This window comes from Myotis nattereri (assembly GCF_964212035.1).
Source record: "Myotis nattereri genome assembly, chromosome: 7".
NCBI lineage: Eukaryota > Metazoa > Chordata > Mammalia > Chiroptera > Vespertilionidae > Myotis > Myotis nattereri.
The window spans coordinates 79,283,057-79,306,174 of record NC_138082.1 but is presented as its reverse complement, the minus strand read 5'-3'; the positions used below and the strand labels follow the sequence as shown (position 1 = coordinate 79,306,174).

At 39.8% G+C, this 23,118-nt stretch overlaps 1 protein-coding gene across 1 annotated transcript in view; it reads right to left on the bottom strand.

Annotated features, from left to right (window-relative positions):
- NCKAP5 (NCK associated protein 5) overlaps nt 1-23,118 on the bottom strand; it is an 870,011-nt gene that overhangs the window by 345,962 nt on the left and 500,931 nt on the right. The gene's annotated exons all lie outside the window — the stretch shown is intronic.

The following is a 23,118-nucleotide window of genomic DNA, read 5'->3' as shown; positions in this document are numbered from 1 at the left end:
AAACTCAGAGCTACAATCTGGTGGCCAGATCAATGTCAGCTACCCCAAGGCCCAGGACCACACACAAAAGAGAGCTTGGTGTGGAAGAAGTTCAAGGGTCATTATCATGTAAAGTCTGCTGATTTATAATAAATTTTGGAGAGTTGGAGATATAGTGAGTAAAACAATGAAAAAATAAAATGGGGTTACTGTGGTTAAGATGCTAACTTATTAAAATCAAATAGGCTAAGGCAACAAGCTAAAGATTCTATTCTTACCTTAGCCTGGGAACTCAGACTTTTGAACTTTTCAGTTTTGGACCAGTGCCTACGCACCTAAATTCCATGTGTAAACCTCTGAAGAACTTGAGAATGTTCATGTGCTAGAGATGTCTATATCTTATATATAACCACTTGTCATGCTTAAGAGAGAACGATTCACTATCCAGACCACCTGGCATCCATTATCCAGACCACCTGGCATCTGGAAGATTACTGTTCTGGGCCAATCTGTGGGCTAAGAATGCAGAACTGAATTTCTTAAATGTGTACTTTTCACTATAAAGCTCTCAAACTTTTCTGTCTCCTTCAAAACACTCTGAGCATTATCTGCTAGTGTTTTTAATTTGCAAATCCTAAGACCCTTGAATAAATCCTTATCACTTATTTCTAGCCAAAGCCTACTGACTCTTTTGACATTAGTCACATGGGTACAGAAAGCTGATGAAAATGAAGAAGGTTCTATTTTTACCTGCTTTGGAAATAGAAGCTCTTTAACTAAACAGATGGTGCATTTCACCCAGATCTGATGAAAACAAATCTCTGCCTGCTTTCTGTATTAAGAAGCAATTTAGCAGCCTTTCCAAGATTTGTCATGTTCTTTGTCTTAAGTACAAAATAAGACAAAGAAACTAGTGTTTTGGAACCTTAATTAAATAATATTAATGCTATAGAAGAAAGAGTGGTCTGTTATCCAAAATGAATCACAATAAAACAAGAGTAGGTTTTCCAAGTCTGGACTCACTGCTATGACATTCAGTGTAAGGAAGGATTTTATTACATTTCTTAAAAATTTTGTGTCTAAAAGGTTCAGGAAAGAATAGCTGAGTCTGGCCAGTAGTACAGAGCTAAGGGCCATATCCAACGTGACCAGATTCACAGAGAAGACATCTACTCGCCTAACTAGGAAGTGTACTTAGACAGAAAACTAGGAGATAAGGCAATGCAACATGTATGGCTGCAACTCAAATGAAAACACCTTTTAATATGTAATTGAATGACATAACAAATGTATAATGCCATCTACATTTCATAAATTTGCACTGAATAATGGCGAAGGACAAGGAAATGACTCTATTCTTAACTGATTGATATGCAGCATGAAATGTGTTCAATATATATATATTCTTCCCACACTAATGTTCTATTCTTATTTATATGATCGTTCCTGACAAACATAATATAAGCAATGTCTATAAATTTTTTATTAATAGAGTGCTAAGACAATACTGCTGTGCCTATATAAAACCATCTGCTACTGTCTCATGTCAAAACCTATTTATATTCTTTTTTTCCTTCCCATGTTTTATGAAGGCAACTATTTCCAATTAAATTAATTCTGGACCGTCTTCTGGCATTTATGCATTCTTCTGGCATTTCATATTCTTTGGGAAACCCCTGGGTATTCAGATACATTATGGAAATTCCTAAAACCAAAGCAGGAACAGGGTTTGGAAGTATAATATGCCTTTTCTTTTTTTTATCCTCACCTGAGGATATGTTCATTAATGAGAAAGAGAGAAAGAGAGAGAGAGAGAGAGAGAGAGAGAGAGAGAGAGAGAGAGAGAGACAGAGAGAGAGAGAGAGAGAGAGAGAGAGAGAGAGAGAGAGAGACAGAGAGAGACAGAGAGAGAGAGAGACAGAGAGAGAGATTAATTGGTTGCCTCCTGTATGTGCCCCAACTGGGGATTGAACCCCAACCCAGGTATGTGCCCTGACCTGGAATTGAACCCACATACAACTTTTTTGTTGTTGTTGTTGTATGGGATGACACTCCAACTAACTGATCCAGGGCTAAACATTTTCTTTTTAAATGTAGAACAAGAGGGCTATGTACAAATATAGTATTTCATTTTTCAATTAAATTCAGGTGAATTATTCAATCAAAATGTGAAATATGTTATGACTAGCATTATTCTAACCCAGGTAATTCTCCCTTATTTTTTAATGGAAACATAGCTGAAGGTGCCCAATTAGTAATGAACAGAGAAAGGTACAACATTCTTGCCTGCAGATCCTGAAGAAGTGTATTCTAACACTGTAAATCTTCCTCATTTAACTAGACAATAGATTCAGTCCACTGACAAATCCTCAGGCCCTGGATACTCTTGTAAAGCACACACCCCAGCCCTCCACCTCCTCTACATACAGGAACAGTAACACTGAGGAAATCTCCATGGACTGCGGTGGAAGCCCAAGAACATAGCTTTATAATAAAAAATTATTCCTTTTTAAGTTTCATTATTGACACTATTACCATTTCCACCTCCCTCAAAATTATTCTTGACAATGGGTGCCACTTCTGCTACTTAATTTCTCAGGGTTATACAACATGGTAAAAAAAAAAAAATACAAAGAACAGTGAATCAAAGCTCTTAATGGAGGACAAGAAAAGGAAAGGTGGCATCTTCTCAAACCTTTCTAAGTCCTCTAATGGGAGTCCATAATCCCCAAGGCTTTTTCCTTGACCGCTCCGGTTTTGCTGAGTTTTTCATCCTGTCAATGTCTCAAGTGTTTATTGTGTTTCACACAATCTACTACTTACATTTCGTCTTCCATGGCTTTCTGCAATTGCCCTGGGTGTGTATCCTGCCTGTCCCCCAGCCCAAACAGAATGTGGTCAACTAACACTTCATCCTACCATGTTACCTGGGAGAATGCACTGGCCCTGATCAGAGTGTCCCCAATCAGGATGTCTTAGGAAGCCACGCAGAAGAGAATGGAGGTTTTATGGAGACATTGCCCTGTTTTTGTTTTATGAACCTCCCAATAAATTCAATAAAAAAGTGAAAAATAAATAGAGTCAAGGCTCATCTGAATATTTGCATATTGACCAGTAAGGAGTTATCTTCCCCAAGAGACAATGCCTTATTTGCATAAGGATCACAACAAAGAGGCAGAAGTGTGAAATGGCTCAGCTTCCAGGTAGGTTTTACTTCTGCTAGATTTAATTTCTCAGTGCCTCAGCGTCCTCACCCCTAAACAAGGGTGAGTATACTTACCATGTCTTACAGATGTGAGGACGGCATGAGTTTAAAGGACTGAAAGCGCTTAGAACATTATACAAGTGCTCTTCTTGCTCATGTGTCCAATAAGCACAGCTATCGTTTTTTCAGGGGAATCAGAACAATTAGCAAAAGCATTGAAAGACAGTCTCCTAAGGTTATGTCCCAGTTTGTTTTTTGTGGATATTCAGAGATGGGATGGGAACAAATTTTCAGCCATAGTAATTCAAGGGAAATTTTATCTTGAAAAGAAACCAGCTAATGGTTGCCATTATGCACAGCCACAGAACATGCCTACAAGTTAAGATGGGTAGAGAATGCTTAAAGGCTTCCAACCCTCTAGTATTGTTGATATTTGCAAGTCAGCCATTAGAGGTTCATTTATTTCACTTAAATTGTTGACTACTAAAATTCTTGGAAGGAAAACAGTAATAAATGAAATGGGCCTGGCTATAGGAATGAAGATAAGCCTGAAGTAGAATCCTATTTCCTTTATTTTTCTATTGCACAGCATGATATTATGAAATTACTTCCTTTTTAGTAACTCTTAAATAGAGATACCTTACTGAGTTGCTATTTGGAATGGAAATAGTATAAGAAAACCACATAGTAAAGTGCCTTGTGTACAGGAAGCACTCAATACGTGATTCTATTTATTTTTTAACATTTCAACTCACTGCAAGGAGTTTATCTGATTTTTAAATATATTTTTATTGATTTCAGAGAGAGGAAGGGAGAGGGAGAAAGAGAAGAAACATCAATGATGAGAGAGAATCATTGTTTGGCTGCCTCCTGTATGCCTCCTAAGAGGATTGAGCCTGAAACCCAGGCATGTACCCTGACCAGGAATCAAACTATGACCTCCCTGTTCATGGGTCTATGCTCAACCACTAAGCCACACCGGTCGGCTATCTAATATTTTTTAAGAAAAAGTTAATTGATAATGAAGGGTAGTAGAAATACCATTATTACTAACTAATTATTAATAGCTAGAGGCCTGATGCACAAAAATTCATGAAAGTAGGTCTTTCTTCCCCCGGCTGCTGGCACCGTCTTCCCTCCAGCCCCTGGGACCCATGCTGCTTCCCTCTGGCTGCCGGCAGACACCCGGGACCTGGGCTTTGCTCCAGTCCTGGCTTTGTCCAGAAGGACGTCTGGTCTAATTAGCATATTACCCTTTTATTATCACAGATAGGAAAGGAGAAAAAAGGAAGCTAGATATTATAGGCATGTCCATTTGGGCAGCTTCACCAAGAAGCAGCAATTTCACACTCCCCAGGGAAGCACTGGCCCATTCCCTAAGACTAGTCACTTGGGGAAAGGATCCAACAAAGTAGAGATGAATACATGCTCAGTGAGTCAGGATGACTTGGGAAGATGCCTGTCAGTCAAGCCTAGAAACAGAGATCATTGGCCACTGAATAGGTAGGACCACTGCAAGCCAGTGAAAATTTGGGGATATGTAATCCCCCAAATAAAGGGGTATATTCTCTTGGCCTTTGGCTTGGTCTTGTGACTCTTGCAGTGGGAGACACAAACTAAGCTAGCCTGATGCTAGACTGGAGTGTGCAGATGGAGAAAGGAAACTCTGGACACTGGCTCTGATTTTTAGTTCTGCTGAAGCTGAAGCCACAGTTATTCCTTGACAGGACAAGGGGAAACAAGACCTTGAAACCAAGGGGTATAATTCGACAGAAATGAAGCTTTCTATACTTCCTCCTCCTGTGCCAGTCTAAGGAAATTCCTTTTCTCCAGATATCACAAGCAGCCCACTTCCATGAGCAACAGGTGGGGACGGGGATCTCTCCCCACCAATTACAGTGGGAAATGCCAGCCTAAAACATCACCATCAGAGTTCAGGAATATGCTGCTTTGATACATACTATTTGTTGTTGAAGGCACTTGAAAAACAGAACATACAGAGAGAGGCTTTGCCGGAATTCCCCTTACCTGCCTAAAAACAGATCTCTCGAAAGAAACTCAACTGTCATAAATCCCCTCCTCCCCAAGAGTCTCATCAAACAGGGGAGATTGACTTCTATCACAGAAGGGACTAGAAGTCAACACCACACCTAGGCAAACTTTGTCAAAAACCATCCCCTTCCCATCTATTCTCTTAAGGGTCCGTTCATCTATCCTAACATCATTTATTCTCCACTGAGGGGCCTACTTCCCTCCTCCCTTTTCCTATTAAGATGAAATCTAATCCTGAATTCTAAAGCCACATCTTTACTCATTTTTCCTGGGTCTCTCCCATGTAGAGATGAGATATTCATATTGATAAACTTCTGTTCATGTTCTCTTGTTCATCCGTCTTTAATATAAGAGTCTCAGCTAAGAATTCAGAAGGGTTGAGGGAAAATGCTTATCAATAATTTTTGATAGAGGAGGGTCTAGCTAGCCAGTGGTGTGAGGAATTGTGGCTTCTGTAATTACCTTCAAAAGTTTGTGACTTCCCTCTGACAAGCAAACTCTCTGTATTGCCTTCTTGGCTTGCATGCTTTGATGACTCAGGCTGCCCTGTTCAAAGGGCCTATGTGGCAAGGAACTGAGAGCTGCCAACGGCGAACCTCCATTGTGAATCCTATCTACAGCCAGTGAGCTTGGAAGCCAGTCCTTCCCTGGGGAGCCTGCAGTTGACTCAGTCCCAGCATTCAGTGCTGCCTGTGAGACACCAATGCTCAGACTCATCAAAGTGGCAAGGTAATACATGTGTGTGTTGTTTTAGGGCACAGTTTTGAGATAACTTATTATAGGGCAATAGACAATTAGTATAAAGGCCAAGTGGTAAAACATATCCTTTCCATTCAAGTAAGAAAAACTGTAAATTTCTCCTTATATTGACTCTTGCCAACAGTTTTTTCATACTGTCTCCTAGACTTGTGAGCATTTTTTCTCATGTTTTTCTAGATATTCTATTATATTCTATTTATGTTTCTTTATCCTATTTCATTTTCTCTTTGTTTTTCCTTTAAGTAAGATTGTTTGCAAACTTACCATCTTCTTTATAACCAATAAGGAACATCTTATACCCAGGACCAGCTGTCTTTGACTTATCCAATGAGCATCCTTTATATTTGAGACGCAAATGTATGTATGAATTGCTTCTCTCTGACATGATGCTAAACTATATGAGACATGAAGGGTACCTAATCTCAGAGTGTAAAGATCTATGGCCTAAATAGAATCACTTGTTCTTCATAACTCTTTAGTGTATATTTTTTGAGGGGGGTTAATTTTGCAGATATAGTAAAAGTACTTCATGGCTCTTCAAAATAATTGGGATCAATTTAGCATATTTCATAAAAGCTCTTTCACAGAAATTCAAAGCGCTCTTAAAAATAACTCACAAAAATTAATGTCTTTATTTACTGCACACATTTGAAATAAGTGATATAAAAACAAACTATATAAGTTTTAGTAAAATATAAGCTAAAGATGATAACCACTAGACCTTCAAAAGGTATCAAAATAATTCCGAGGAAAGTGCTACTCACCCCTCATAGAGTGATCTAAAAATACATTGCTCATTATGCAATAAAATGATATATCTTCATAAGCAAATGTAAACCACGGCATTTTATTTAATTGTGAGAATTTAGAGTTAACTTGTCTTTAAAAAAATTTTTAAAGATGTTGAAAACCTCATTTACTTGTATTTAGTGCACTAAATGTGGAAGAAAGTTATATACTTTTTAAAAACAATTGTAACTTCCCCATATTGCAAACAACAGCTGTGAAAGAAAAGAATTGACATGATTTACTACATAATCATTCTATAATTATATGTTATTTGGAAATATAGAAAAAAAACTTTCTTGCTTATGCTCATAAAGAAACCTGTCCTTTTAGTCTTCTTCCCCATGTATCACTGGAGGAGATGAACAGTTTTGTTAATTTGGAAGGGAGCATTGTATGATATGTCCCCTTGTACCCTGGCACTCATCCCCATTACCTGGCACAGCTGTTTGGTGTGTGTGCACAGCCCACGTACCATGCTACAAAGAGATCCAGTGTGGCTCTTCCTGGAATGATAATGCAGTTGAATACATCCCACAGAAAACACAATGGTGGATCTGAAAAGAGAGCTGAGTCTTATACTTGACTGGTATTTCTGACTATGCTTTTAGGTGTTTTGCAAATGATGATAATAGCAGGTGAATTAGTCTAATTACTATTCTAGAAAAAGGATCAAAGAAAATGAGTTTTCTTTCTTCACTTTACCATCCTTATTACCATCCAATTTTCTCCAACTCTTTCCTCCCACTGTCTTTGGTGGTTGAAGTGTAATGTAGCAAGAAAGTTTAAAATCAGGCAAGTATCTATAAAACTTTTCCTACATTGGGTACAAATGGGTCTTAGTGCCTGGATCTCCAAAGATGACTAAATGCTGCCTGATATCCGCAGCATACAGCTACCAATCAGCCAGAATGTGATTGATTTTGTCTGTGCTTATTTGCCTCCCCCCCCCCCGCCCCACTTTTGAGGCTATTCGACTTTTTGAGAAAGCAAAGCTTCTCCTTTGCATGCATGCAGGACCAGAAAACTAGGATCACGTCATTTGGTGAGACACGAGTCTCTGGCAGAAAGACCGTGTCCAGGGTGGTGAACATGGATTACTCAATGTTTGAGTGGTGCAGTGTCCATGAAAGATGCGACAGAAGGTCAACAGACACTGCTGGGTGCTCCAGGTAGAAATGAGTTTTAAAGAAGAACCTGACACTGTTAATTATGGCATCAACATTCCACTGCACGTAAGCAAGGAGCAGGCCTAGAGAAAGAGAAGACCAAGAGGAGCAGACGCCGAGTTTCCTGAGAAGCTGTAGCCCCAGGTCAGTGGGACCGAGTTTTCCAGCACAGTCTAAAGACCAAGGTCATGCTTGAGCTCCAGGGATGGGGGTCATTGCATGTCTGCCTAGTGATAATAGCACATTTTTCTCAACGTGGTCTTTAAAAGTCACAGCCAACTGCCTCTAATTTTTATTTTATACATTTATTTATTTTGTATAGAATACAACCAAGGGTCATTGTGGATTCACTTTCCAGAGATTTCCTTGAACTTGAGAAAAAGAGAAAGCATTCCAAAAGAAGGTCACAGTGACAAAGAGTTTAAGATTTCAGAAAACGGACTGCCATTCGACCTAAAGGTTTTGCTGCTCTCCCGAAACGCCTATGAAGACTTCTTGGGAGGAAAGATGCCAGTTTCTATTTATTTATTTATTTGTTTGTTTATTATTATTATTATTATTATTATTATTATTATTATTATTATTTTGTTAACCCTCACCTGAGGATATTTCTATTTACTATTTTTTTTTAGAGAGAAAGTGGAAGGGAGGGAGGGGGTGTGTGGCAGAGAGAGAGAGAGGAAGAAAGGAAGACAGGAAAAGAGGGAGAGGGTGAGGGAGAGGGAGAGGGAGGGATGAGAGAGAGAGAAATGAGAGAGAGAGATTTATGTGAGAAAGAAACTGCGATTGGTTGACAGGGGATCAAACCTGCAATCCAGGTACATACCCGTGACTGGAATCCAACCTGTAACCCTTTGGTGCATGGATCAACTCTCTAACCACTGAATAACACTGGCACAGGCAAGATGCTGGCTTTCTTTAAAGGCATTTACACTTGCTTCATTAGATTTCATATTTAGACCCAGGCTTATCTGAGAGGCTGAACTGACTTTGGGGCCAGTGCTGCAAGGCTCCCAGAAAATTGTCCTTGGAGCTGATTTTCATTCCTTCTGCCAACACCTCTCTTGCCTGCTCTTTTAATCTATATTTTCCATAGACCAAGACCTCATAACTCCAGCCCATGATGAATATTTGGATACACTCCCCTCTGACAAATAGGTTTCGCTATGTCCCAACCAAGATAGACTCTAAGCATCACATCTGACTCCATCCTGCCTCTTCTGCCCCGCCCTACTCCCCACTTACCTCCCCCAGGGCACCTACCAGGGCAGTTCGCTCCAATGCACCCCAACACAGAGCAGGGACTCATGCTGTTGTGTGGGGGGAAGAGACTCACTCCCATGAAGGCAATGCATTCGGAAGGGCGAGTCATGCAGCGACAGGCCAGCACAGCTCTCCTTTCACACAGTGATGATTCCCCGTTCCCACTTCTCCCCTGAGCTGGTCTCTGTGAAGAGGACAGGAGGCCGCCAAGCTTCACAAGCACTGAGATCAGATGATTCGTCTCAGACTGATCAGTTCACACACATCACCCAGCAGGTAGCACCCGTGAGCCAAAGACAAACACCCTTGAGTTTCTTTTTCACTCAGTGCAAGTCCTAACTTAAAGAATTATAGATGATCAGTCACTGAACACAGCTCACTGCCACTTACATTCCAGGCCCTGTTCCAATGCTTGCCATGTGTTAACTCAAATAATTTTCAACATAATATCTCTATGGGTAACTGCTGTCATTACCACGGCTCCTTTAAATTAGATGAAGCAAATGAGGTAGACAAGTGAGGTGACTGGCTTCACTGCAAGTGGCGGAGTGGAACGCACACGGGGGCAGGTGAGCTCGAGGACCCAGGCTCTCGCCCGCTCCATGTTCCGGCAGCTGTCCGGGGATCTCATGCAGGGACCCCAGTCCTGAAGGGAGGCCGACCTAAAACTTCAGTTCCGGCCAGGTTGAAATTTCTGTGATTCTGAGGTGTGTGTTTATTCTGCTTAAGCAAATGGCCTTTTCCAAAAACGTGTGTTATATGCTAAAGTACAACTTATTTATGATGTTATAATTCATTTTAAAATACTTGATTATTTCATTTTTGTTCAATTGCTTATTCAAAATGCATAGCTTTCTATTTGTTTATAAAACACTATGTACTTAGCATTACATTGAAACTCTGCACATTTGTGAAATTTATTAATTTCAGAATAAAATTCATAGGCTAAATTATTTAAGAAACCTCAGAATATATTTTACCATGGACCCAGAAAATTTGTTAATATGTATTACTATTATGCCCATTTCTATTCTTATGGGAATAAAAACAAATAACATATTCTAAATGAATGAATTTTTCTGTTAACTTTCAACTATGTATTTAATCAAGTAAACATTACAACATTTCTATAAATGTTTTCCTAAAATGGATCACATACATTTAACTTTCCTTGCTATGATCTGAACATAATTTATGTGTTCCAGGACCATTCAGAACAGTCACTGTAACCACCAATTGCTGAGCACACAATTTCCCTGTCCCCTTTCTAATCGGTTGTCTGCGATTGTTACTAGCATACCTGCTTGTAACAGTTATTTATATCCATGCAAAATTTTCCTTACTGGCTTACTAACCAACCTAAAAACTTTATAGCAAAGTTGGATAACCATGTATCTAAAACAGAAATAAACTAACTATGATTGAGAAGCACAGTCCTTTCCAAAAAAATAAAATGAGTGTAATTTAGTAAAGGAATCTGGAAGCTTTTGTTTTCACCGCCACAAAAACCTTTCGATTCCTCCCGTTATTCCCAGCTTCACTCCACGAGTTGAGCTCACCAGGGAAGTGAGTTTTGTATACACTTTACAGCCAGATCAGCAGTTGTAGCACTAACCACAGCACTAACACTGATGGGCATTTTATGTCAGCTACTGTGCTATGTCTCATGCATTATGATGTTTTCATTTGCCACAACTTTTCTGAAGTGGGCAGTACTGTACCTATTTGAATACTATCACACAAAGGTTATATGAGTAAAGTAACTTGCTCAAACCAGTTAGAACACAGGCGGACAAGAACTCAGACCCAGGTCTGTCTGACCCAGGGTAACACTTACCTAGTTGTGTGGGGAGAAGGGAGAGATTTACTCAGGGAGAAAGAAGTTATAACTGGATAATAACATAACTGTGGCTCCATTCCAGCTTGCATAGGCTGTCTTAGCTCAGGCTGCTATAACAAAATACCACAGGCTGGGGGCCTTATCAATTACAAATATTTATTTCTCACAGCTATGGAGACTAAGAAGTCCAAGATCCAGGCATCAACAGATTTGCAGTCTAGTGGGGACCAGCTTGCTGGTTCATCTATGGCCAGCTTCTTGCTGTGCACCCAGTGGCAGAGGGGGCGGGGAGCTCTCTAGGGCCTTTTTATAAAAGCAACATTCCCATTCATGAGGGCTCCTCACTCATGACCTGATCACCCACAAAAGGCTCAACCTCCAAATGCCATCACACGGGGAATTAGGTTTCAACCCTGAATTTTGGGATGACACAGTCAGTCTGTAGGACAGGCCTTTCTACAAAGGTCCATATCTAAGAGTAGAAGCACTGCCTATGTGGTATCATTTGACACTAGGAAGGCAAATCAGTCAGTATTTACTGAGTACCTACTAAGTGGATTTCAGAAATAAATCGCTTCCCAGGGCCCTGAAAGGAGAGGCGCTTGTCCCGTCTCATGGTGCAGCCAGTAATCCCTCTAGGGTATGTCTGTGGTTCAAGGGGACGCAGAGAACAGCCAGCTGGCAGTGCACGTACTGGGAAAATGCTCCCTGAGCATTTCTATTTGTTTTTCTGTTTCAAATAAGCCATGATCGACTTTGGAAACCCATTTGACCAAAAAAAAATGCTAATAAGTATTTTTTTAGTTATATAGCTAACCCACTAGAAAAGAAAATATCCTATAGGCCCCGGTGAGACTGTCTGCCCACATCACGAAAATCTCTTAGTTATGCAGTTGTTGATGCAAACAGGTACTCACACAGGCTGCACAAAAACGGTGTTTCAGAAATGCGGTTCCTGGTCTGCATGTGCAGAAATGCAGTCCCTGATCTACAAGTGCAGGGATGCGTTCCCTGGTCTGCACATTCAGAAGGCAGTCCCTGGTCTACATGTGCAGGAAGGCAGTCCCTGGTCTACAGGTGCAGGAAGGTGTTCTTTGGTATTGATTAAGTTTCAGGGAAGGAAATAAGAACTTTGATCACTGAGAAACTTTCTCATCAAATCACAGAATCAGAGAATTTACTTTGAGATGGAATGACCATGGGGATGCAGAGGAATAGCTAATAATGAAGCCTAGTGGGTTGGGGCTGATCTTAGGGTGATGGATGAGCACCTGAATATCAGATTCCCAGACAGGCTCTCACACTCAATGCCTGCAAAGGCCCGGCTGGCAAAACAAATTGAGGAGCTGGCCTGGGGAGTAATCCCCCCATCGCCTCCTGATCAGGCCTGCTGTGCAGACTTAGTCCTATGTCAGATCTTCAATGCTCAAGGCAAGGCAGAAAGCCAGACCTCACAGATATTGTCAGTTTCACATGGGAGAGGGGACCCGTGGGCTGCTTGAGCCCCCAGGCTTCCAGCTTCATCTCTGACCCAGAAGACAGGCAGCTAACTCAAGGTAAGCGCAGAACACTCTCACTAGACATTCAGATGAATCCAGGTTAACATGTGGAGATCCTGGTAAGATGTAAAAAACTAAGCTAGTAAAAACGTTAGTTATTTTTTATCATAAAATTTCAGATGCAGCAGACACTGGGGACAAGGTGAGCCTTGAGGACAGAGGGGGAGTCTAGGATATCAGCCACACACTTTTATTATCCCTCCCCACAAGAAACCTCAAACTCTGCTGTTACATTTTGATTTGGGCATTTGGATGACACAGGATCACATCAGCAGCTTGCAAATGGTCCTCTCAGTGAAACTGCCACACCCAATGCCAGGGCAGCACGCGTCTGCACAGACAGCACAGGCCCAGCCCCGTTCAGTGATGGCTGTGTTCAGAGAATGCTGGTGGGTGCGTGGTCACTGTCTTGGCCAGTGGGAAAGTGAATGAATCAGGTGGGATATTAGTTTCTTGTGGTCATTTCTGACCACAAACTAAGTGGCTTACACCACAGAAATTTAACTGTGCCTTGATCTGGAGGCCGGAAGTCCAAATCAAGGGGTCAGCAGGGTCACACTGTCCTAATTCTGAGGAAAAATCTGTTCCCACCTCGTATAGTTTCCAGTGCCCACTGGCAGGCCTGGGCCTTGGCTGTGGCCCTGTCTCTCTGCTCTGCCTTCACACTGTCTTCTCTGCCTGTCCTCTTATGTGTGTCTCTCTTCTAAGGACCTGGGATTGCATTCAAGGCCCACTCAGGTAACAGAATAAGCTGTTCTCTCAAGACCCTGAGCTTCCATATGGAGTGTGAGATAACAGAAACAGATACTGCTCTCTGCCCCAGCTCCTGGCACAGAGCCCCCAAATCCCTTGCAGATTCCTAAATAGTAAGAGCACTAGGAGGACATCTTGTTCTAATGAGGCAATTCGGTGGCTCCCAGATGGGGGCTGGTCACCAGAACGTGCATGTCATACTAGAAGCTTAAATTTCCAGCTCTGCCCATCCTCCAGAGAGCGGCGAGGCTAAGATTGAGGTAATAATTGACCGTGTCTATGTGAGGAAGTCCACAGAAGTCCCAAGAGCACGGGACTTGGAGAGCTGCCAGGAGGGGACCCCTTCACCCCAGGAGGTGCTGCAGTCCAGCTGCAGCAGCCCAGCAGCCATTGCCCTTCTGCAGGGCCGGGACCCCTGCCCTGGCACGGGAGGTAACAGCCCCACTGCCTTAAGACTGTTCTCAACTGTACTCAACTACAGTCTACACACGGAATTGCACACAAGGTTTCGGCCTGACCCAGGAGCTCGGATACTGAGACTAGGAACACACCGTCCCACCATCTGCGGGTAAACACAGGAAACTTTCATTTGAGATAACACTGTAGGAGAGAGTAGGACCCTCCAGGGCCAGGTTTGAACCATGAGGTACTGGCCCAGAGTCAGGCACAGGCACCAGAAGGCTGATATTGGCATGTCCCCTGTACCAGGTGGCCACCGGTGAACTCTAAACACTGGCACTGTGTGTAAGGCACACAGTGTGCAAGCCCAGGAGAGAGTTCAGAGTTCACACTCCTCAAGGAGACTGGTCATGATGAAAAACTATGCCATCGGCAGCTTTGTTTGGATTTTTTATTAAAAAAACAAACAAACAAAAAGAACACTATGATATGATTTCTAGACAATTTTCTCAAGTTTTAATGAATAGGCTTTAAGAAAAAAATTAAAACGTATCAGTAAAATTCTAAATGAAAATAGCAGAGGAATGGTGTGTCTCTCTGTGACCTGTGTCTTAAGCACATAGGGAAAGAAACACAGTTCTACTACTTTCCTGAATCATTTGCAAGGCCTGAGACCATGGTATTGAAATCGGGAGACATGGATTCTCCCTGGGACAGGACACTGTTGAAGAGCAGACACAGGGCTTCTGATTCTGACTCAACAGCACTTCCCAAGTCGTTCCACGGTTGGTGGTGCAGGAACCACACTTGACAAACCTATGCAGAGTAGGACACTATTGCATATTAATGTACATAACCTGAAGTTATGGATCATACATGTTAGCTAGGGGATTTTAAACATATTTTAATTTATTTTAAACATATTCTAATTTGGAGGGTCCTTGATTTTATCTTACTCCCTGAAAACACTGCTTTTAAATCCTTTATACCCTTTACTCAGAATTGATACCCAAAACAATTAGAGAGGAAAAATATTAAAACCTCTTCATTCATTCAGAAGCACACCTAGTTCACAGAACTGAAAATTAATGTAAGTGTGGTATACTACTCTCCAACCTTGAATTTTTATGGAATAGAAACCTATGTGAAACCCTGGTCGGGCGGCTCAGTTGGATAGAACATCTTCCTAGTCAGCAAGAGGTTGTGGTTCAATTCCTGGTCACGGCACATCCCTAGGTTGCTGGCTCTGTCCCCCATTGGGGCATATATGGGAGGCAGCCAAATGGTGCTTCTCTCTCACATTAATGTTTCTTTCTCTCTCTCTCTCTCTCTATCTCTCTCTCTCTCTCTCTCTCTCTCTCTCTCTCTCTCTCTCTTCTCCCCCCCCTTTCCTCTCTCCCCCTTCCTCTCTCTAAAATCAATAAAGAAAAAGAAAACACATATTCTCCGGTGAGGATTAAAAAAATAAAAAGGATTCTCTTTCTACTAGAAGTAATAGCTTGTTCTTGAAATGTATAATTCTCCTCAAATATTTCATAATGATTCATGTATTTGTGAATCTCAGCTAACCGAATGAATTACATCTTTTAGAATCCAGGGGTTGGCATTGTCCATCCTTATGTGCCCATCCTCAGAACATTGCCTTAAACAAGGCTGTTATAAAATAAAAGTTTAATGAATTAAATTGAATGGAAAGTGTGTATGTTCTTTTTAATATCACAATAATTGCATACTTCATTATATGGGTATACATGTGTGTTTTAAAAATCTATTTAAGTCTACCAATTTGGCTACAGAAAAAGAATGTTTCTAAAATAGTGAGGACAAATAAAAATGTATCCAGGATATTGCCAACCTTTGAAAAATAATGAAAGTTAACATGGAGGGGCATCTGATCTTGGGCATCAGGATATAACCAGACAGCAACGAAAACAACTTCCTGTACCAAAGGGGATTGATTTAGCTACATTTGAAATGAGAGGCTTTCAATAGTTGGGCTGGTCTACTTTACACACTCATGCTACACAGACAACATCACCTGCAATTTCTCTTTTTCTCCAGGTCATAAAAAATTAATTAAAAATTATTGAATTTTCTCTTGGATAACCTCTGTGCTTTTCTTTCAAATTTGGAATAGATAAGAGGTTCAGAATGGCCTGAGTGCAATTACAAATGATAACATGATAACTTATGCAACATCCTAAGAATAGTGATGGTTTTGTAAATTCCCCAAAGGATATTTGCATATCAGATTCTTTAAAGGAGTGTAAGTGCACATTCCACATGTGCTAGCTATCAAATTTTGAAAAGGAGATGCTTTTAACCTCTCTATGAGTTGTTTTGGAACTAAAGTTGAGAAAAGAAAAGGCAAACTGTGTAAGGAGTGCTGAGGTCTCAGCAAGACAACTCACAAAATCCTGACTCTCTCTATAGTAAATCACACACTAGGAAACCACAAAGATCATGGGGTTGAATGACTGCCCAGTGATGACAACAAGAACTGACAATCACTGTTTCTCTTAGCATTCTGATGATGATGGTGTTAAGAGCAGAAATTTCACCAGTAGTTTTCATTAATTACATGAACTGCAAGAATATTCATATCAGATTTTTTCCCGCTACCTATACATATTCAATAGACAGATATTTTATTTTTAAATATATTTTTATTGATTTCAGAGAGAAAGGGAAAGGGAGAGAGATAGAATCATCAATGATGAGAGAGAATCATTAATTGACTGCCTCCTGCACGCCCCCTACTGGGGATTGAGCTCACAACCCAGGCATGTGCCTTGACTGGAAATAGAACTGTGACCTCCTGGTTCATAGGTTGACACTCAACCACTGAGTTACACCGGCCGGGCTGGGCAGATATCTTAAATGATATATTTATAAAAGAGAGAGATATAAACATATGTATATAGCACTGAAGTGGTCATTAATCTGAGGCATATGAAATAAAATTGTCTTTCTTATCTGCACTGAGGTTTAATAGATCCTTTTGAGAAAAGGTCGCCTTGCTTCATCTGCTAAATGAAGCCATATAAAATTATACAAGACAAAATATACACCTCAGGAAAGAATTAGCTTAATCAAACACTTAACAATGTACTTAGCAGTGAGAATACACAAGTCCTTTGCTCTGTATTGATTAAAACTGCAAAACATTGGTCCAGCCATTGTGGCTCACTAGTTGACCCAAGTGACCCATGAACCAGGTCACAGTTTGATTTCCGGTCTGGCTGTATGCCAGGGTTGTGGGCTAGATGCCCAGTGGGGGAAGATTGATGTTTCTCTTTCATTGATGTTTCTATTTCTCCATCCTTCTCCATTTCTCTCTCTAAAATCAATAAAAATATATTGAAACAAACAAACAAAATCTGCAAATATTGACTCTTCTAAATAGAATGTTCTCAGCCTCATAAGAGAGAAATAAACACCTTAATGTAAATTCTTTGTAAATAAAGGAGAAAACTTAGGTTTTCATAGAGAGTATTTTTCCTAATAAAATTCTTATTTAGCATTGTTTTCATTGCAGTTTAAATTCTGTGAATGACAAACACAATAAAGAATATCAGTATGCACCACTGAGTTGCCTGTGTTTTTATGACATGCTTGACAATTTGATCAAAACATCATCTGGTAATTAAATCCAGTCAATTTTTATTATGTAAGTATTTGACTTCATTTTTATTATAAATCTAAATTTATAGCAAGGTGTTTTTCCACTGATTTTCAAGTTTCCATATGTATTCAACAGCCCTAAGACAATAAAATAATAAGGCACAGAAAGCTGCTAGCCCCATATGTGCAAACAGAGTGAGCATTTAGTAATTGCCTGGTGTGTCACTAATGGATACTGCTATGTGATGGAATGTAAGTGTTAGAGTGGGAGGAGGTAACACAGGCAAATGGTAGATTTCTTTCTAAGTCAACACAATAATTGATTTGAGATGTCCTTGCAAAAGAACAGTGAACCAACACTAAAACAATTTTTTTCATGAAGCCAAATCATTTTTTAGTGAAGGATAAGTATATACAATTCTTCTGTAAAATACCTTTGCTGATCATTAGACCTGACATTCACTTCTTTTGAAATTGTTGCTATATTAGCATTCTAAAGCTTGATGTATAATATGAAGAGTGTAGTTACCCTGTGAACTAGTCTAGATGCTGTGTGTGTACATGTGTGCACATACATGTGCCTTTTCTAATTAAGGATTCATAGTAATTAAAGAATCCTACAGATTCAACCATGTTGGGATGACATTTTAGAGTTATTATTTAACTGCAATGACATAGGTAAATAAAAGCCAGCATTTATTTTAGGGTGGCCTCGTCTACCTATTTCATCTTAATGTCATTATTCTTTTGTATTGGAGAGAACCTTGACTTCATATAGATAAAAATAATTTTATAGACTCATCAAATATGTCAAAAAAAGTCTAAAGAATTGTACCTGGTAGGTTCAAGGTTCATTTTTCTGGAAAAAATAAAAGAATACAAAATAAGATTATAGTCATTTGCATGACTATTTTTTTTCTTGTTTTTATATCCTTGATGCTCTGGCTTCAGAGTCCTTGCTGACCCAGGGGAGACTGCCCCTCCCAGGGATGAACAATGCTTGCAGAGAGCAAACTACTACCCTTTGAGTAAGTGTGGTTTTCATATGCAGACCCACCAAAGCAGGTCCCATGCCCCTGACCACATCCCCTCTCTGGTTCTTACACACCAAGAAGCAATGTTCCTGTGCCCTGATGGCCAGGACCAGGACCAGGCAAACAGACACAGCTCCCACAGCACAGCTCACTGTGGACCTCACCCTGCTTACCCTGCCTTGCCTTCCTGAGGAAATCCCAGGGAAACCTCCTGCTCATGTGCTCTTCTCTCTCCTTGTGCCTCATAACTGAGCTCGGTGCTTCCTCATGCCCCATGCCCAGCAGGCTACGACTCCTGTTTCTAGGGCTCTGTGAGCATAGAAAAGCTTTCTTTCAAGACATTCACTTCTCTGCCTGCATGTCTTACCATTAAAACAACCCCTAGGTACAATCTATAACAATAGCCATTCAGTTATGTAATTAAATATAACATAATTTGAGGAGCACAAATGTTAGAAGTGAGAGACACAATGCTCTTACATCAAAGAAAGACCTGCAGGAGTTCGGTGGTGGGCCCAGGTTCTAGCAGTGGGCATCAGGAGGGACTGCAAGGGAGCCTGGGACCGGCCTCCACAGTAACTGTGTGGAAAGGCTGGCCTTCTCGTGGGTGGGCTTTCCCACCTGAGGTCCACTGGGATTGGACGAAGAATCCTAGAGAACCCAAATAGTGTTTCTGCTTTGGGTTTAACATTTTATCTCAGATATTAGCATATGAAGAAGAGATAGAACAGTTTGCCATGGAACTAATTTAACTTTTGGCAGAGAAATAGACTAGAAGAGTTTAAAAAGGCCCATGTTTAGTCAGTGCTGCGTATCTACTCTCCTGTATACCCATTCCATAACCAACTCTGGCTTCTTTATGAATTAATAAATTCAATATTGTGTCAAACCCTTCCTTGAACTTTTCTAGCATTTATAGACTAAAAAAAGTACAATTTAACAGGGATAAAATATGTCTGAAATTATTATCTAATTGCTGCACAATAAATAACATCATATACTCAGAAAGACCCACGTGATGCCTAGCTCAGAGTGGATTCCCTAAAGAAATGCGGCCCCTCCTTCTCTTATAAATCTTTGAGGCCAAGGACATTATCTCATATTTCATTTGCTTGTGTACATTCTTGAATTCTTTCCACGTTAATGCTGAGTACACAGCTCAGAATTCTGTGAAAGTCTTTTTTTTTTTAAATATATCTTTTATTGATTTCAGAGAGGAAGGGAGGAGAGATAGAAACATCAATTATGAGAGAGAATCATTGATCAGCTGCCTCCTGCACGCCTCTCACTGGGGATCAAGCACACAACTTGGGCATGTGTCTTTGACCGGAATCAAACCTGGGACCCTTCAGTCCGCAAGCCGAGGCTCTATCTACTGAGCCAAACCAGCTAGGGCTCTGATAGTCTTTTTGATTGGCTGGAAGATAGGCTGACTCAATGATTCCTACATATGAAGATGTGGTCCTGTCCAAATGGATTATTAAATCTCATTAAGGATTCCAAAGCTATAGAAAACGAATCCAGGAGCCCCACACACATATGAAAACTTGGTATCTGACAGACTGCCACTGCAGACCCATGCGAGGAAGATAGGCTACTCATAGATGGTCCTTAGAATCATTCATCCCTAATTACATATTACCTCATCTCACACATAAGGATCTATATTTAGAGTGTAAGATAATATCTTTATGAATGTGGGCTAGAAAACCTTCCTTACGCAGGACCCCATGAGTACAAATAAAGAACAAAATTCTAACAAATACAACCACATTAAAACAAAATATTCCGTTCATCAAAAGACATAAATAAAAATTGGAAAAGATAGGCCACACAGTAAAAGAAGGTGTTTGCCATGTAGATAGCCAGAAAAGGACTGGTGTTCCCTGCAACAGTGAGGAGACACCCCAACCAATGGGAATTTAAGCAAAGCACATGAACAGGGACTTCGAGAAGAGGAATGTTGTATACGTGGGCCATAACTATGCAAAAAGATGCTCAGTTCTACTAGTAATGGGTACATTCAAATTAAACTCACCATGAATATTATTTCAGAGACATAAGATTAACAACAAAAAAAAAAGTCTGGCAAAATCACAACTTGGCAGGATGTGAGCTCTGGGAATTTAAAGCACTCCCAGTAGGAGTGTAAATTGATGTAACCATTCTGCACAGAAATTTGGCAAGATCTGCTAAGGTAGAGAATGAGCATGCTGAACAACCCAGCAATTTCACGCCTACCTGTTCCTATGCCCCTGGAGAAGCTCTTGCACATCTGCTCAAGAAAACATAGCACTTTTGTAAGAGCCACACAGATAAGATGAATAATTGGGAGTCACCCATATAAAAGAAAATTACACAGCAGAAGAAATAAGTGGATAAACCACACAGACAAAATATTAAACCAAAAATGGGAGTTGTGGAATACATACAGTATGTTACCACTTTTATAATGTTTTATTAAAAAACTGATAAGAACAGATACTATACTTGAGCTTAGCCGAAAGACCATTTATTTATCTGTTCAATTATTTATAACAGTATGGATTCATGAATATGGATATTCATTTTATCCTATGGGCTATAATCCAATATTGTCACTTATTTATTGCTCCAATTGATGGAGATTTTACCACTAGGAGTTCCTTCAAGTTGGCTCCTGTTTCACGTTAATGCAGCCCATCAGGTTTTAAAGACTTCCTTACTTCCTGGTTCCACAAGATATTGTAGACTCAGTTCGAATTTTCTGCCTCAAATCTGGAATCAATTATTTTTCCAAAGGATTTTAACCCCTTTTATTGAAAAAAAAATGGTGTTTAGAAACCAAGATCCAGACTATAGTCTGCTCATTGTTTCCTGGATATCATAGTTTCTAGGCTCTTCCAGCACACAGAGCTACGAAATATTGCTATGTTTAATAACATGAGCACATACACACATTTACATTGATTTCTATTGGGGAAGTTTTCAATTTATACATTAATTTAGGGAGTACTTTAAATATTGTCATCATTTTCATTAACATGTTCTCATTTGTTTAATTGTTTTTATATATTTATGGGTGTGTAGCAATTATCCTCATGTGGAAAAATACTATATATGAACTTGGGACCCATAAATATATAGTGAAAGTAAAATATATTAATGTGATTAATAGACACTGGATTTAAGATTAGGTTAACTCTGAAACTTGAAGGAGAATAGGATCAAGGCAAAATACAGAGATGACTATAATATTCCATTTCTTAAGCTAGGTATTGAGAAGATAAGTGTTCATTACACTATTGTTCATGCAATTCTGAATCAACATATTATAGGATATTTTAAATACCTAAATGAGAAAACAATCATCAACTATATTTTTTTAAATAATTTTTCTAAAGATTTAAATTCTTTTAGAAAAAAATAAATTCTCACAACAAATGAATGCTTCAAAAGTAGAGACACTCCAATGGAATTTTACATTTTATTGCAGAGAAATTACCCAACTCCTTAGAAATTGTTTAAAATTACAAAGGACAACTGGCAAATATATTATTTACTTGATTTCAGTAAAAAAGAAAAAAAAAAGAAAAAGAAAAAAAAAGAGGATTTCTGGAATTAAAAATATCAGTGTGAGTTTTCTCCAGAGGGGAGGGAGTATGGAGGGTTTGGAGAATATGCTGCTAATTTTATTGGAGTTGGTGTCCCCTACCACCCTTGTACCTGCCTATCCTGTTGTTGGCTCCATCTCCACAATCCCAGGAAATCAATGTTAACTTATGACAAGAATTCTTGCCAAAGAAAACTTTCAGAGTGGTTTGCCCTTTTCCCTGTTTGGCACAGAGATGCACTTAAAGTGCAATAGTATGCACTCGTCCGCAGTAAATTCAATTACCTTTGTTTCTGGCTACTTCAGCTGGCCATAATGATTGCAAATTGCACCCTGCCTTCATCTTCCAGGCTAATGTCCATACCTGCAATGTAAACTTGATGGGTATACTTTGTTTTTAACAATCCAAAGTGCTTTATTAAGGACCCAATTATAAACAGTGCTGTGTTAGGCATTTTTAAAAACCTCTCTACAAACAGTCTCAGCAGCCCACTGCACCCTACTCCATGAGATTCAGTCCCTGCTCATGTTCAAACCATTGCTTTCTCATTGCTTTTTCATAATCATTAGGCTGCCAAGATTGATGATGGATCTTACAATTTTCCTGTGAAGTGAATTCAATCCATGTACATTTGAAAAGACAATGAAAAAAGGTGTCCTGGATTATGAACTTTCAAAGTACCTTTTCAATGGCTAACTGAAATGAGAGCCATGCAAAAATATCTGGTATCATTTTCAAAATAATTATTTTGACTTTAAACATAAAACAACTCACCTATCCACCCCCCTCCTTTCAATTGCCAGCATAATAATGATGTAATTGCAGTTATAATTACAAAGGACTTCAACTCAATTTAATTTTAATTATTTAACATTTGTAAACACTCCAGGAAAACCTCATTAAGCTGGCTGAGCCAACTTGTTTGCAAGGGGGACCAAGGAGTAAGCATTTACAATTATTCACATTACACCAACCATTCATTCACACTAACCATTCTGATTAACCAGTAATCACACTCATTTGAAGTGAGAAGCTCTGGCAAAGGTTGTTACAGCTTTTAAAAAATCATTTGAAAGCTGCACACATAAATGAACACACATTCA